At 57.7% G+C, this 13,948-nt stretch overlaps 1 protein-coding gene across 1 annotated transcript in view; it reads left to right on the plus strand.

Annotated features, from left to right (window-relative positions):
- NOL4L (nucleolar protein 4 like) overlaps positions 1–13,948 on the plus strand; it is a 69,904-nt gene that overhangs the window by 2,222 nt on the left and 53,734 nt on the right. The window lies entirely within an intron of this gene.

The raw sequence follows: 13,948 nt of genomic DNA on the forward strand, positions 1-13,948 counted from the left end.
GCTTTTTCCCAACACTTCTGGATTGGCGTTTCAATTGCTTTCTGCCCATTGTGAAGCTCAGCAATCCGACACCGCGCGGCCCGTCCCAGCCCGTCCCGTCCCGTCCCGTCTCCCTGCTCCGAGCAGATCTGTCGGAGGCACGGCGTGCTCAGGACCGTCCCAAGGCTCGGGACCCAGGCAAGGACTAGCGCTAGCCAAAACGCAGCGGGGCGAGTGGAGGAGGGGTTGTGCCTGCTGCTGCACTGCATCTGCAGGTTGCCACAGGAAATAGGATGCAAGACGGAGCAGAGGCCCTCGCGATTGCGTGGAGGGCGCGAGTGGGGGCGAGATCGTCCCTTCTCGAGTTGGGGCCCCTCCTTTTCAGATCAGAACCGGCACCGCTTTATTGGCATTGCTTTCGGCCTTCCATGTTCCTAGTGGGCAGGAGCGTTTTCTGAGCAAGTGCGGCTAAAGCATAACCAACACGGGGTCCTTTCCCCCTCCCCGTCTACAGTCACTTTCCCTTGCCCTCCTCCTGGCCTCTGATTAGAATTGGCCTAATCAGATTGGGGTGGCTGGAAAGCCAGGGGCTGCGCGGTGCGAAGGGGGCATCTGCCTTAGGTGATGGCCATGGCAGATGGTGGCCCCCGGGAAGGATGAGACAGCCGCGCGGAGCGGTGTCTGGCGCAAGGGCTGCTCGGATTTCCCATTCCCAGACGAGCGTCCTGAAGATGCAGGACATTTAGCGCGCATGGCAAAAACCGCACAAACGAGGTTCTGGTCAGCACAGGAAAGCGGGTACCTTGCTGACGGGCTTAACAGGCCTATTCGCATTTGGGATGGATCATAAATTCTTCAGGTCGGGGGCTTTTTTTTTTTTTTTTTAATCTGTGTGGAGCACGCTGAAAACAATGGGACCTCTATGTGCTAGGGAGCACGGACAGCAGGTACCGTGCAAGGCCTAGGTGTACCCTCCAAGCGTGCAACTGTTCTGACTTAGAGCGAGCCCGTGTGTTACTGGTATGGCAGGACCCACCCGCATGACCGCATCTAGTCTCCATTTGGCTGCCCGGACCCCTGACTTGACTTCAGCACCACGGGAAAATGTGGTCGTGGCGGGGCAGCTTCCATCACAGTCTCGGGCTTCCCTTGTCCTGGGTACTTAGCATCTTTTGGGCAGCGCTTCCCTCCCAAGACGCAGCAAGATGGAGATACCGCGCGGGGCAGGAGATGACATTGCTAATGACAACTGGAGACGCGGATTTATTTCCCTGTCGCACCAGGTGCTGCGAAGGGAAAGGTTAGACCTAGCCTTTGGTCTGGACGTGAGCTGCAGGAGTGGTTACGCACACTCTCTAAATCAATGCTGTACTTCACCCTGCGTGGTGTGAGCTTGTCACAACTAGGGAAGACCGGCCAGCCTGGCAGGATATATTCATTCTGGCAGGCTGTGATGCAGGCTACAAGACTGAGTCAAATCAGACTGCAAGATGAGACGGGGGAAAGCCTCACATCAGACTGACCCTTTGGGCGTTGTGCGAGGGCTCCGCGGCACTGCCTGCATTTGCTTTTTGCTCTCCCCAATCTCCTCTTCCCCCCAAAAACCCTTGATGTGAGGTTCCAGGGCTCTTCCCAGACAGTAATAAGAAGGGCGATTACGTTTGGGATGCCAGGGTCTCACTGACACACAAGCACAGCCCAGTCCGACTGGCTCCCTGAAATCAGGTCAGGAAGGTGCCCAGCAAGATCCACCGAGCGAAGCACAACAAAGAGAGGAGAGAGACCGAGAGGGGAATTGCTGGTGGCCTTTCGCTGGCAGCAGGAAGGGCCCTGTAGACCCCTTGTAAAATCTTACAGTCATAATGCGTGCCTAAATACTGCATAGCCTCTGGAGACGGCAAGCCGAGTGATGCCGAGATGCAGGAAAACCAAGACCTAGGGTTAGGGTCAGGGTTAGGGTCAGGGTCTGGACACAATTGTGTCGGGGTAGCGTGACTGACCTAGGGAGCTAGATTCACACAAAGAAGGCTGGTCCAGTGGGTAGCAAAGGCCACCGTTTTGGTCATGAGTATTGCGAATAACGTAATTTGGTGCTCAAAGACCCAAGCGGCCGCAGCCTTGGAGAGCGTTCGTCTGCAAAGGTTTCCACTCTCCTGGCTAACAGCTCCGCTCGTCTGTGCTTCCCAGTGAGGCTCAGGGGGTACAAAGGGATCCCAAGGCATTAGCTGAGAAGTGGTCAATTATTTCTTTAACACAAAACCTTCCTGCTGATAACACTCAGGGGCATCACCCTCCATGCAGGGCCTGGGCCTGAAGACGCTCTATGAGTCTGCCTTCCCAAACAGTTGCATCGACGGGCGGTTTTACGTTCAGAAGTGTACTTGACACACTGGGGCAACGCTGCCAAGGTGCGCGGGCCCGTACACAAAACGCACGGGATCCCGATCTACTGGCCTGTGCCACTTTCCACGTTCAGCTCTCTGTGTCTGCACGGGATCCCTTGCATTTTTTACCCTGGGGAGTTTTCGGGGCGAAGAGTCATGCTAGTGAAGTGCCGAGTCTTGATAAGGTACTCCGTCTCCTGGTTAAAGTTCACTGGGTAGCCGGGGTGGCTTGGAGTAGGTGTTCGGCTTGGATCAACACTTCTGGCTTCCTGCACATGCCTTGGAAGGTAACGTCCTTGACCTGCAGGACAGGTACAGCGTGGGTGGCCACTTCCAACAAGTGGATCTCCACCTGACCCATCACGATCCCATCTGGAGGAGATCCATTTCCACAGCCAATTCAGTCTCTGGCCTCCACGTCAAGACTGCCCCTTAGTCCCACCTGGGCGGTTCTGTGACGCTCGCTTGGTCTCACTCCTAGCAGACAGGGACCCCAAAACAGCCATAAAGGCAGGAACAGGTTTTGGTTATTAGCATCAGCTGGGGCTGAATTTTAACCTAGAGGGGAGAGGATCCATAACCCACCGTTAGTTTTCTGTGCAGTCCGGTTCCCCCAGCTGCAGCTGCCTGAGCACGCTTTAACGAAACTAATGACCCTCTCCGAAACTGCACACCCTGCACAATCCCACAGACCATAGGGCGTCTCGCAGGCCATAGTAAGGAACAGCATCCAAGACAAAGAGGGTCTTTTCTTTTTCCCCACTCAAGCCGTTTCGTTCTATCATCTGAACACAACCAAAAAATATATATCTACTGCTTTCAGATTTGGGGCTCAGGACTGGCCTGGATTTAAAGTACCCCCTCCCACCCTCCCCCCATGACACACTCACGGCTTCTGCAAAGGTTTGTTGTAATAATAAGGCAGCGCCAGTCAATAACGCCATTGCATAAGTTGTGGAAATTATTTCTGGCATTCGCAAAGGGAGAGGGAGATGGAGCATGTTCAAGCCACAAATTCAGAAAGAGAGCCAAAATTATGAGCATAATTTAGGCAAGAAGGTGATTCAGTCGCTGCTAAAGGTTGGTAGCAAAGCCCAGCAGGGACCACTAAACTTGTTTCATGGAGGAGGTTTCCCAGGGCTCCCAAGTCTCTTGCTAATATAATTTTGTTGGGTTTTGGTTTTGGTCTCAAATTAGAGCTGACATGAGCAGTGCATACATTTGCCTTGCGGAGAGACAAATGCCTGGCAAGCCACAGAGATGCATGGGGGGATATGAATGGAGGCTCCTTGGTCCAGCTGCGTTGACTTTCTAGCTTCATGAAACCTTGCCGGTGTTGCTTTGCTGCGGGAACGCGTGTTTGTTTCTCTTTGTCTTTGGGTCCTTTCTCCAGCGCAAATTAGCAATTACGTTCCCGAGCTCTCGTGTTAGCTGTGCCCTTCCCTGGAGAATTGCCTTGAGATGGGCCAAAGCCACCACCGAGCTCCAGTGTCCTGCCTAATTAGCTGATTGTAGCAATGGGAGATACCTGTTGGCCAGCACCGTCGTCTTTATGGGAACACTGCTGACTTCCACTCTTATGGTGGTTGCCAACCACATAGGAGCAATTTATTTAAAAATAACTAGCTGCAGATTTTGCATGGGGGGGGAGCGGACACAAGTGTCAGAGATTTGGAGTTGCATTCTCCACGTTGCATAGCTGGGGCACATCAACTGGCTGCTCTGGGTTCAAAAGAGGTTGACTGTGTTTTCCCACCGCGGCGTAGGCTCTTCAGCAAGTGAGGATGCAGAAATATAGTGGGAATATTTTCAGCCTGTGCCTCTTCGTGTCAGCTGGAGAGCCCAAAAGGACCAGGAGCTCTCTGCGTAGCGGGAGCAGCACGGGCAGCGCTGGAGCTACCCTCCCTCCTGCCCCTTGCCAGGAAGGATGGTTGCTAAGCAGAAGAGGGTCGTTCAGCCTCCCTGGCCCATTTGGTCCTTGCATTGTCTCGTGAGACTGCTAGTGTGGCATCCTGCCCATTAAGGATTGGTCTGAGACCCATCCGGCCTGCCTTACCAAGGCATCAAAAAAAGGGACCGAGCAATGCTCCGCCGGGGACTAATAGCCTGGGATGGATTTGGCTGAGCAGCTCAGCCCCCGAAAGCTGCGCATCCCCTGGTTCCTGTTCCCAGTCGCGTCATCCAGGCCGTGTCTTGTCTAGAGATGTACAGCCGTGGAGGTTTGGGTGCGACGAGGACCGTCCGCTCCGGCGCCTGGCTGCCAGCAGCCGGGCACTCCCGTTGTGACGCTCGCGGGTAGCTTTGCTGCATGGCTGTGTGTGCGCCCGCCTCCCCCTTCCCAGAGAAATGCCTTCAGGGCCTTTACTCCCGTCGCCGGCGCGGATGCCCGCGGAGCTGGTCCCCGAACTGGAACCGCGTGACTTCCCGTGGGCTCCCACTCGAGGTGGAGGGAGGCTGCCTGCTTTTTCTCACCTGCACAGTGCGTTTTGATCCAGCAAAAGCCCTTGAGCTGGTGACAAAGGTCTGGATGTGGGCTGGAAAGTACAGTCCCGTCTCTTAGCAACTGGTTCCTACCTCTGAGCTTGTGTGGGACATAGAGCATCAGTCATGTTTCTGCTGTACCAGGAAGCACGGAGCAGGGGGTGGAGAAACACGCCTGCTTCTGCCACCGCCAGCACAGCTCAAGACGCTCCGGCATTTCTAACGCAAGCAGCTGTCTGTGCGTCCTAATCAAAGCTGCGGTTTAATTGCTTCCCTCCTGCTCTGTCTCTTCAAGGTAAACAGCTAGCCCATTGGCTGGCAGGGGAGGCAGGACGCCAGCTACCTGGAGAGAGGCTGTTCTGCATTATTGATGCCTTTTCGGTCTTACCGGGGGCGGGACACAGCCTGTATATTTCTAGAAAAACGGCGACGTCACAGGGTCCTTCCCTGAACTTCACTGCTCTTTCCTGGGAATCCCCCTCCGCCGCCCTTGCTCGCAGAGACGTTTGCATCGGTTATTTTCTGACTCAAGACTCTCTTCTGCTATTTCGGCCTTCTGTTTCCTCCCCCCACCAAAAGCGATGCCTCTCGCCGGAGCGCCCCGTGCAGCCAAAACCCCGGTCTGGTCCTCCAACGTTTTTGTTAATCTTTTGCTTCGCCTTCCTAATTAACCAGCCCCACCGGAGTCTTCCCTCTTCCTGCAAAGCTTCTGCTTGTCCAAACCAGAACCTGCCAGCTGCCATTTATTGCCCGGGGGGAGGGCAGAGGATTGTAATGGTTGGTCTCCTCTGCCCCATTTGGATCGCCTTCTCCCTTCACCTTCTCCCTCTTGCTCTCAATAATGCTGTCCCAGGACGCAAACCCACAGGAAGCCAAGGGAAGTCAGATGCAAGGCTGCCATGTGCCTACCTTGTGGTGGCTTAGTCATCACACCAATGTGGCGTCACATCACAGGAGCATTTCGGAGCTAGGAAGGGGGCATTTCCAGCTGGATTACCCCACCAGAGCACTCGGGCAGGGCAGCAAGCTACAGTTCTGCCCTTTTCCAACGCGCTCGCTCTAGACACTGCTTGCCCAGCCTGCCCGGGGAGCTTTTCCAGAGAACAGTGCCATCGACTTGTGCAAAACCTAAGCTCTTACTACAGAAACACTCAGGCAAACCCAACCCAAGCCAAGAGAAGAGCCCCCCATTAAGCCCATCTCTTACAGGGGTGGCAAGAACCTGCCAAACCTGAGCCAAGCACGCCGAGGCGATGATATGAATGAGTTAGCAGTGCCACTGCCCATCGCTCCCTGCCCCCCGCTTCCAGCAGGCTTCGGTCCCACCCCGCCAGGGGACCCGATTTGGGACCCACATTAATTAATTTAGCGATGGCGGTGGGAGCTGGCACGTAGCTTATTGAATGCAAGTGCGGCATTAATTGTTTTGTCTGGAGGGGGGGCGGGGGGGCATTAGTGTGTGCGGCCTAGCATTGCCTGATTAAGAAGAAAGGGATGCCATTCATTAACCCAGCGTGTCTTTTGTGGACGAGAAACATTTCATGTATATATGATGGTGTTTGCGGGCCCAGAGCTCACCCAGTATCTCCGAACCGAGCAGTGGGGAGGTACGTGGTCAGCAAGCCAAGACCCAGGCTGGATGCAAGTAGGTCCTGGTATATCTCTGCCTGGTGAAAAGGTTTAGTCCTAGCATTAATAGGTGCTGGCTAAGGTTCCCAAGTGCTGTTTAATGGACGTCAGAGACCTCAGCCTTTTCCTACAGGCGCATCCAGCCACTCCTGGGGGAACCTCCAATAATGGCACTCACACAGTCTGAGTTGCCTGGGAACAGTGGGCAGAGCTGAGATTGCCGTGCCATCTGAGGCCTGTTTCTTAACCTTGTTTGGCCACAGGCATCATTTATAATTAATTTTTACCTAATTTTGCTTGCCACTGCCCTTGAGCCAAGCCGAGCTACCGTTGCAGCATTACATTCTCCTAGCAGTTTCATTTTGACATCACAAGAGATGCAAAACTATGCATCTGCCCTGGCCCTGCCCGGATGATATTCCAGGAACCCTTATTATAAAGGGTAACCTCTGCATCAGCTACAACTGCTTTCACTTCCCCCCAACGCAGAGAAGGTCCCTCACCTGGTAGCAATCATTACTGAAGTAGCCAAATCCTTTGTGACTGTTAGGTAGTGCACTTTGAAGAGGAGGCATTTCTAAAAGGGCTCCCAGCTACAGCTGTATGGTAGAAAGGAAATCGTTCGGCAGCTTTTTAGGCTCCCTTCTGGATTATCAAGAATTTAAAGTCAATGGGATTGCAAGCACAGTCCTTTCCATTCGTTGTGTCTGTCCCATACCAAAAGGAGCGTCCGAAGCAAGATTCAAACGACACGTTAAAGAAGGCGACTGCAGAACTAAGATACTCCACCCACCCACAGCAGAGCTAATTATTATTTTTTTTAGCAAAAAAAAAAAATCCAGTAAAACAAGCCATCCATCCCTGCGGACAGCTCACATTTCAGATGCCTAACCCTAGTAGGGTTGAAATGGTCACAATCCTGAAACAACAGCGGCCAACAAATGCCACCGCACATAGGGTCATCAGCTGTTACATAGCCCTTTTCATCTGGAAGTGTTAAGGGACATTGCAAAGGAGGTCGGCATCATCGTGCAGTGGCAGACCTCCCAGTCCAGGTCTCTCCTCACTGGGCCACGTTGGCTCCTCTCACCGAGGACCGGCTGTCAAGCCCCTTCCCAGCAGCTGAGGATGTCCCGAAGCCCGGAGCGATCAACGTGCCAGCACCCTCATCCGGTGCTCCCGTCCCGCCTCGCTGCTGACAGCTACCTGGGCACCAGCTGATGCCGTTGCGTGCAGGGCTGAGAGCGCGAGGCACTTACCCCTGTGCTGTGAGGAGCTGCTGCTGCCTCAGTTTCCTTCCACTGGCTTGCATGCAGCCTCTGCTTCACAGTGCAGTGACTCTGCCTTTCACCTGCCCCAAAAGCCTGGGGCAAAGCAGGAACCCGGGTAAACCAGCCCTTCCAGGCAGCAGAACTGAGCTGAGGAGGAGCTTCAGGCCTTTGCAAAGAAGCAACCCTTCGTAGCAGCCTCCAGCCCCTATTTCCTTCTCCCTGCCCCGTGCACCACCTCCTTTTCAGCCACGACCCCCAAGAAGCTACTACCCTCCCTGCATCTCTCTGCAGACCGGAGAGCAGGACTTGCCTTTCGTTTCCATTCCCTCCACGCCAGCAAGCCTTGCCGCTAGCCTGCTCTCCAGAGATGTGGAGAGAAAATAGGTCAAGGTCAAAGCCCAGGCTTGAACTCCTCTTCTAGCCCCCTGCCACAAGGTTGAAGGAGCCGGCTTCTCGTGAGAGCTGAGGGCCCATATTGCTAGTGAAGGGAAATGTCTCTGCTGCTGTCTGCCGTGGAGAAATTGCACCCCCCGCCTCTGCCGAACAAGCATTTATGGGGGAAAAAGTACAACAGGGGTTCAGGTTAGAGAAACAACGCGGTCCGGCGCGCCGAGAGGACTCCCGTGGTGCTCTCACGGGATCCGGGGGCGGTTTAGGGGCACCGCTGTGTCTCTCTACCTACTTCACAGGGCTGTAGTCGAGGCTGGTCTGCTAGCAGCCCTGCACCCTGTTGCCTCTGCAGCCCACAGCCCTAGCTGTAAGGGCCTCGTCGGGCTCTACACGTGCTCGCGGGCTTGACAACTCAAGGTGATGCTGAAGTGCTTGTTGAAGGTGGATGGGGAGAGAATGGCTAAAAGTGGTAGCAATGCTTTTCTGTCTTCCAACCAGCTCGGATGTTCAAAACCTCCCTAAAAACATATTACCAGAGAAACCAGGGGAAAGAGCGCGGTTTACAAAGGAAAGGTTTTCATTTCTTCTGACGATCTCTGAGCAGTATTGGCACTAAGGCTGACGCCACATTTGTCTCACTCTTGCCTCCGCATTGATTGCTTTTCCCAAAGCTCGTGCTGTGTCCGTGGCCCCGCGGGTGAGAGGGACAAGCCGGAGCCCGGGGGCCGTGCCTCTGCTTTCTCCGAGGGGCAGAAGCAGAAGGAGCCTGCTCGGGTCTGACATCTCCCTGCAAAAACCTGCTTCCATCGCACCCTAGACTCCTGGCGGCCCCGGGAAAGCTTTTAGTATTGGCCCCCTTGGCCAGAGATAATGACAATAATTATTATTATTTTCACTATTTTCGGGTCCCCTTTCTGTCTTGCGCCCGCCTGGTTCGCCCATGCCTGGGAGTGAACTTCCTAAAGCCCCAAAGGCACCTAAATATAGGGCCTGGCTTTCCCATAGATGCACAGTAGTTTCTTGATGCAGGGTTCCTGGACTTTGAACTGAAGCAGTATGTGTCTTGCGATGGAGAGCTTGGTTTGGGAGCTGGGCCCCTTCTCCCATGCTCTCTAACCTGCCCGGCTAGTCTGACACAACCGCGGGCCAAGCGGCACGTAGGAGGTTTGAGGATCAGAGCCTGCCGCCGTCGAGACAGCGGGGACGCAAGGTGCAAGACAGGCAGCTTTTGCTGGGTAAATCCTGCAGTCCTGACCCGTCACAACCGCCCCCTGTGCTGTGCTGTGCCGTGCTGTGTGTGGCAGCCCCGGGACCAGCCGGGCTGGAAGAGGTTTCTCAAGAGCGTACCCGATCGCCGTTATTGTGACAGGCAGTTTTTCTATAAGGAGCAAGGGTTTTCTTTTTAAAAAGAAATGAAAATACTCTTTACAGGAAATTACACAAAAAAAAAACCAAAACCTAAGCAAGGGGGAGGGAAGGGGCACCATTTTGGGGGGAGTATAGCTGAAGCCGCAGAGCTCCAAAGCAGGTGTTGGAGGGTGGCTCCGGGCGTGCAGCAGGTTGAGCCACGGCGAGTTTACAACTCGGAGCAAGGAGCTATTGCCGGGTAGAGAGAGAAAGCGAGAGAGCGCGTGTCCCAGCGAGGAAGGAGGAAAACCCCGGAGTAAGGAGAATGGAAACAGCACCGATGGATCAATTCAGCGGTGCTTTCTCTGCAGGGAAAGTTCGATGAGGGTAGCAGAGAGGCAGTGGGACAGGGGCACGCGGCCCTTCCCCGTGGGTCCGTGAGGGCCACACGGTTGCCCAGCCTGCCACGAGACGGCAGGGACGTCCCAGGGGCAAGAGGCACGGACACGGGATCCTCCCCGGGGGACGCGGGACGGGAGGAGCCCCTTGGGGCCGGGGCCAGGGCCGAGCCCGAGCGCGCGAGCGGAGGGTCCTCTCTGCGGACAGAGCATGCGAGCTCTGCCATTATCAGGCCCGTCTTCGCTGGCGGGAAGTGGCTTTTTATTGACAGGAAGCCGAATTCAGCTGGTATCACCCCAAGGCCGAGGGCCGGGAGAGTGCAGTATTTATCTGTAGTCGAACACAGCGGGGAGGGAAGCGGCCAGGCCCTCCCCCAGCCCCGATAAGCCTCGTGCCTCTTACAGCCTTTCCCCCCAAATTGCTCCTTTCCTTGGAGAAGCAGAAATGGGCAAGGGCTTCCCTTCCCTTCCCTTCGAGCCGGTTTCCTTCCGCTCTGCCGGCCCCAAACCTGCCCCCGGGTCTCGACCCGCCTGCCCTCGGAGCTGAGGCCTTGCAGCCCTGGCCAGGTCACATTAGCAGAAGCCCAAGGTAGGGGACAGGGGCCGGACCCACTCGCCAGTTGTCCACGAGACAAAGCGTCCCGCATCCCGAGAGGATGCTCGGAGCCGGGGCGCATTCGGCACGGGGAAGGGGTGTCCCGTTACTCCGGGACGGGGCGGTGGCTTGCACCGGGTCAGGGCAGAGGTCGCTGGCGGGGCCGTGCGCGGGGGATCGGATGAAAAACAAGCTTTGCTTTGCAGCCCATCTCGCTCAGCTTTAGGCCACAGAGACCCCTCGTTGCAAGAGCCCCGCGGCCTCCACCGCAGCCCACGTGTGGTCCCTACGGCTCCCGCCTGCGAGCTTGCAGATCCGAGCAGGGGTGGGGGAGGAGGGCACCGCGTTGCAAGAGGGAGCGGGACCCGAGCAGGATGTGGTCTGCAGAGCAGAAAGATGGGTTCACGGTGGAAACGTGGCCGGGCTAGCACGGGCTGGAAGAGACGGAGCCGTGATGGGGAACAGGCCGGAGCTATCGCGGGCAGCGAGAGGGGGCAGGAGTCCAGGCGGGAGGGCACGGGCGAGCCGCTTTGCTCGGGAGCAGCCCAGCTGGTGCACGGTGCCACGTCCGCCCGGCCGGGAGTCGAGGCCAGGTGAGATCGTAGGCGTGCGGTTGCAGCAGGTGTGCGTGGGATGGGAGGGATTCGGAGCCGGGCGAAGGCCCCCGGTCCCCTCTCCGGCGCGGGCCGCGGCAGGGTCCCGGGCGGAGGGTGCTGGTGGCTTCGCCACCCCGCTCCCTGCCCCCTCCCGCCTGCCCGGGCTGCCGAGCCTTTCCCCCTGCACTGACAGCTGGTATCTAATTACTGTGTGAGAATGAAAAGTCAGGCTGTCCCAGCTCGAGGGAGCACGGATTAACGTCTCCTGCAGAATACACTTCCTCTGCTGGGTTACCATGGTTACCCTCATTACCTGCCTGACGAAGAGGCGCTCGTGGCTCTAACAGGGCTTTTAAACTCGGGCCTGGGGAGGGTGGCAGGGGGGGCGGCGCCCGCGGGAGGGGGTGCTTTTCCTTTCGCCGGGCCGGACCCCGCCGCACGCAGCCGGCAGAGCAGATGTCACCCGGGCAGCCTCTGTGGTCTGTCAACAGTCATTAGCACCGGGCCAGCGAAGGGCTGAGCGGGGCGGTTCAGTCCCAGGCCTGGCAGCGGGCCACTCCGGCTGGCGCCGGGCTCAGCTGCCCCGCGGACCTCCCCGAGACCCCGCCGTGGGCACCCGGGGGTCTGGCCCCGCTTCCTCGCCCGGCGGGCACGGCGTCGCCCTCCCCTCCCCTTTGCCGGGGACGTGGTTTGCAGAGCCGTGGCCGGAAAAACCCAGCCGGCAAGGGTGGAAAGGCAGCGAGGGGGGAGAAAGGGCCTCTGGGCTGGGGGGGACAAGAGAGGGGAGGGAGGGCTCGGTCCCCAAATGGCGCGAGGCGGAGGTGGGCAAAGGGCAAGGGAGACCTGGCTGCAAGACCGCCGGCTCCATGCACGGGCGAGGGCCAGGGCACGCGGTGCACGCTCAGACATCTCATGGAGTTGCGCCTCTTGCCGTGGTGCCCGGCTGGGGGCTTGTTGCGCTCGTGCAAAGCGGCCCGGGGGGCTCTGCCCAAGCCGCTCGCGGCCCCGGTGCCCCGGGGGGCTGCCGAGCGCAGAGAAGGGCGAAAGGAAAGAGTGCATGGGACTCTCCACCCCATCACACCCCCCTGAGAGGCAGCTAACCCCCCTCACAGGCCCCCGCCGCGCCGAATGAGTCTGATCGTCCCCATTGCAATCTCCTGGTCTTTCAAGAGCCCGGCTCCCATTTTAAGCAGGTGCGGTGGTGGCGGTCCCGGGGCCGGGGGGCTTTGCTCGGCCTCTCCGAAGGCCCACGCTTCCCGAGCGCGATGCAGCGCCCTTCTTCTAGCTCGTGGCTTTGCAACAGCGTGCCCCGCACGGTTGCATGCCCAGAGAGGGACAAAGGACGGGAGCAGGGAGAGGAGCCAGGAGGAGGGATGCTGCGCGGAGGCAGAGCCCTGCCCACAGGCCCTTCCAGAGGGCGAGAGCGGCAGAGGACGCAGCTCCTCCACCGCAGCTGCGGTGGGGGTTGCAGAGGAGCCTGGTGCCAGACGAGTGGAGCGGTACCAAGAGACGCCCAGTCTGAGAGCCCGGCTAGCCCCGCAGCAGCCTGGGAGCAGGCAACGCCGGCCTGGCACGGCGAGGGAGGAGGCGGGCGAGAGCCGGCCGTCGGGGCTGCTCGGGGGATTTGCACGTGGGGTCGGACACAATCCCCCCTCGGGTGTGGCCGTGCTTTTCCCCTGAAATAAGGGACCGTGGAAATTAGACTGGTCCTCCTCCAAAATGCTCCGTCGGGCACCCAAACTACGGTCATCCCTGCCCCTCTACGGACCCCCCTCGTCCCAGCCACCTCCACGGAGGGCCCGGGGGGGAGTCAGGAGACACGGCGCGCTTGTGTTAAACCAGCGGTACCTCTCGCTGTAGGCCAGCTAGTCTATGTGCAGCCTACACGCTGACGCCTGTGCAAGATGTCTCCTTGAGTACAGGCAGCGCTCTGCTTGAAAAGCTGATATTCCCCGAGCACGTTGAGGCCAGTCGTTAGCGGGAGGCCAGGCCTAACGAGCAAACAGTTTCCGATGGTCCCTGGATGGCGACTTCCGAATCACCTGCACTGTGGGCACGGGACCCGGTTTCAGTCCGTTTTACAAAGGGACAGTTATGTTGCGGGTGCGGTTCCTGTGATTGCGCACGCCAGCCGGGGAGCTGCACGCACGAGAGGAGCTAGGGCTCGCTTGCAAGGGGCCTGATTGCACGCGCGTTCACAACCATGACATGGAAAAATTGAGCTCACAACCCCGTGCTTAGCTTGCTGGAAACAGGCCCTTAATCATACCTGTGCGCGCATGTGGCTCTCCCTAAATGCAGTAGTTGTGCTTTCTTAAGGAGGAGGCTACGTCTCTTGAGAAACCTGACTGCTTCCCTTAGCTCTACGCTCAAATAGATGTCGCTGGTGCCCTCGGTGCCAAGAAGGCTAACACCATCCTGGGCTGCATCGGCAGGAGCGGTGCCAGCGGATGGAGGGCAGCGATTCCTCCCTCTATTCAGCGCTGGGGAGGCCACATCTGGATCCTGTGTCCAGTTGCGTCCCCCCACTACAGAAAGGATGTGGGCAAGTTGGAGAGAGTCCAGCGGAGAGCAACAAAAACGATTTGGGGGCTGGGGGCAGGACTTGTGCAGAGAGGCTGAAGGAACTGAGCTGATTGAGTCTGCAGAAGAGGAGACCGAGGGGGATTGAATAGCAGCCTTCACCTCCCTGCAGGGGGGCTGCAAAGAGGATGGAGCTGGGCTGGTCTCAGTGGGGGCAGATGGCAGAAGGAGCAATGGGCTCAAGCTGCAGCAAGGGACGTTGAGGTTGGATATTAGGAAAACTTTCTCACTAGGAGGGTGGTGAAGCACTGGGACAGGTCACCCAGAGCGGTGGTGGAGTCTCCCTCCTTGGAGG

This window comes from Alligator mississippiensis, chromosome 9 (genome assembly GCF_030867095.1).
Source record: "Alligator mississippiensis isolate rAllMis1 chromosome 9, rAllMis1, whole genome shotgun sequence".
Taxonomy (NCBI): Eukaryota; Metazoa; Chordata; order Crocodylia; family Alligatoridae; genus Alligator; species Alligator mississippiensis.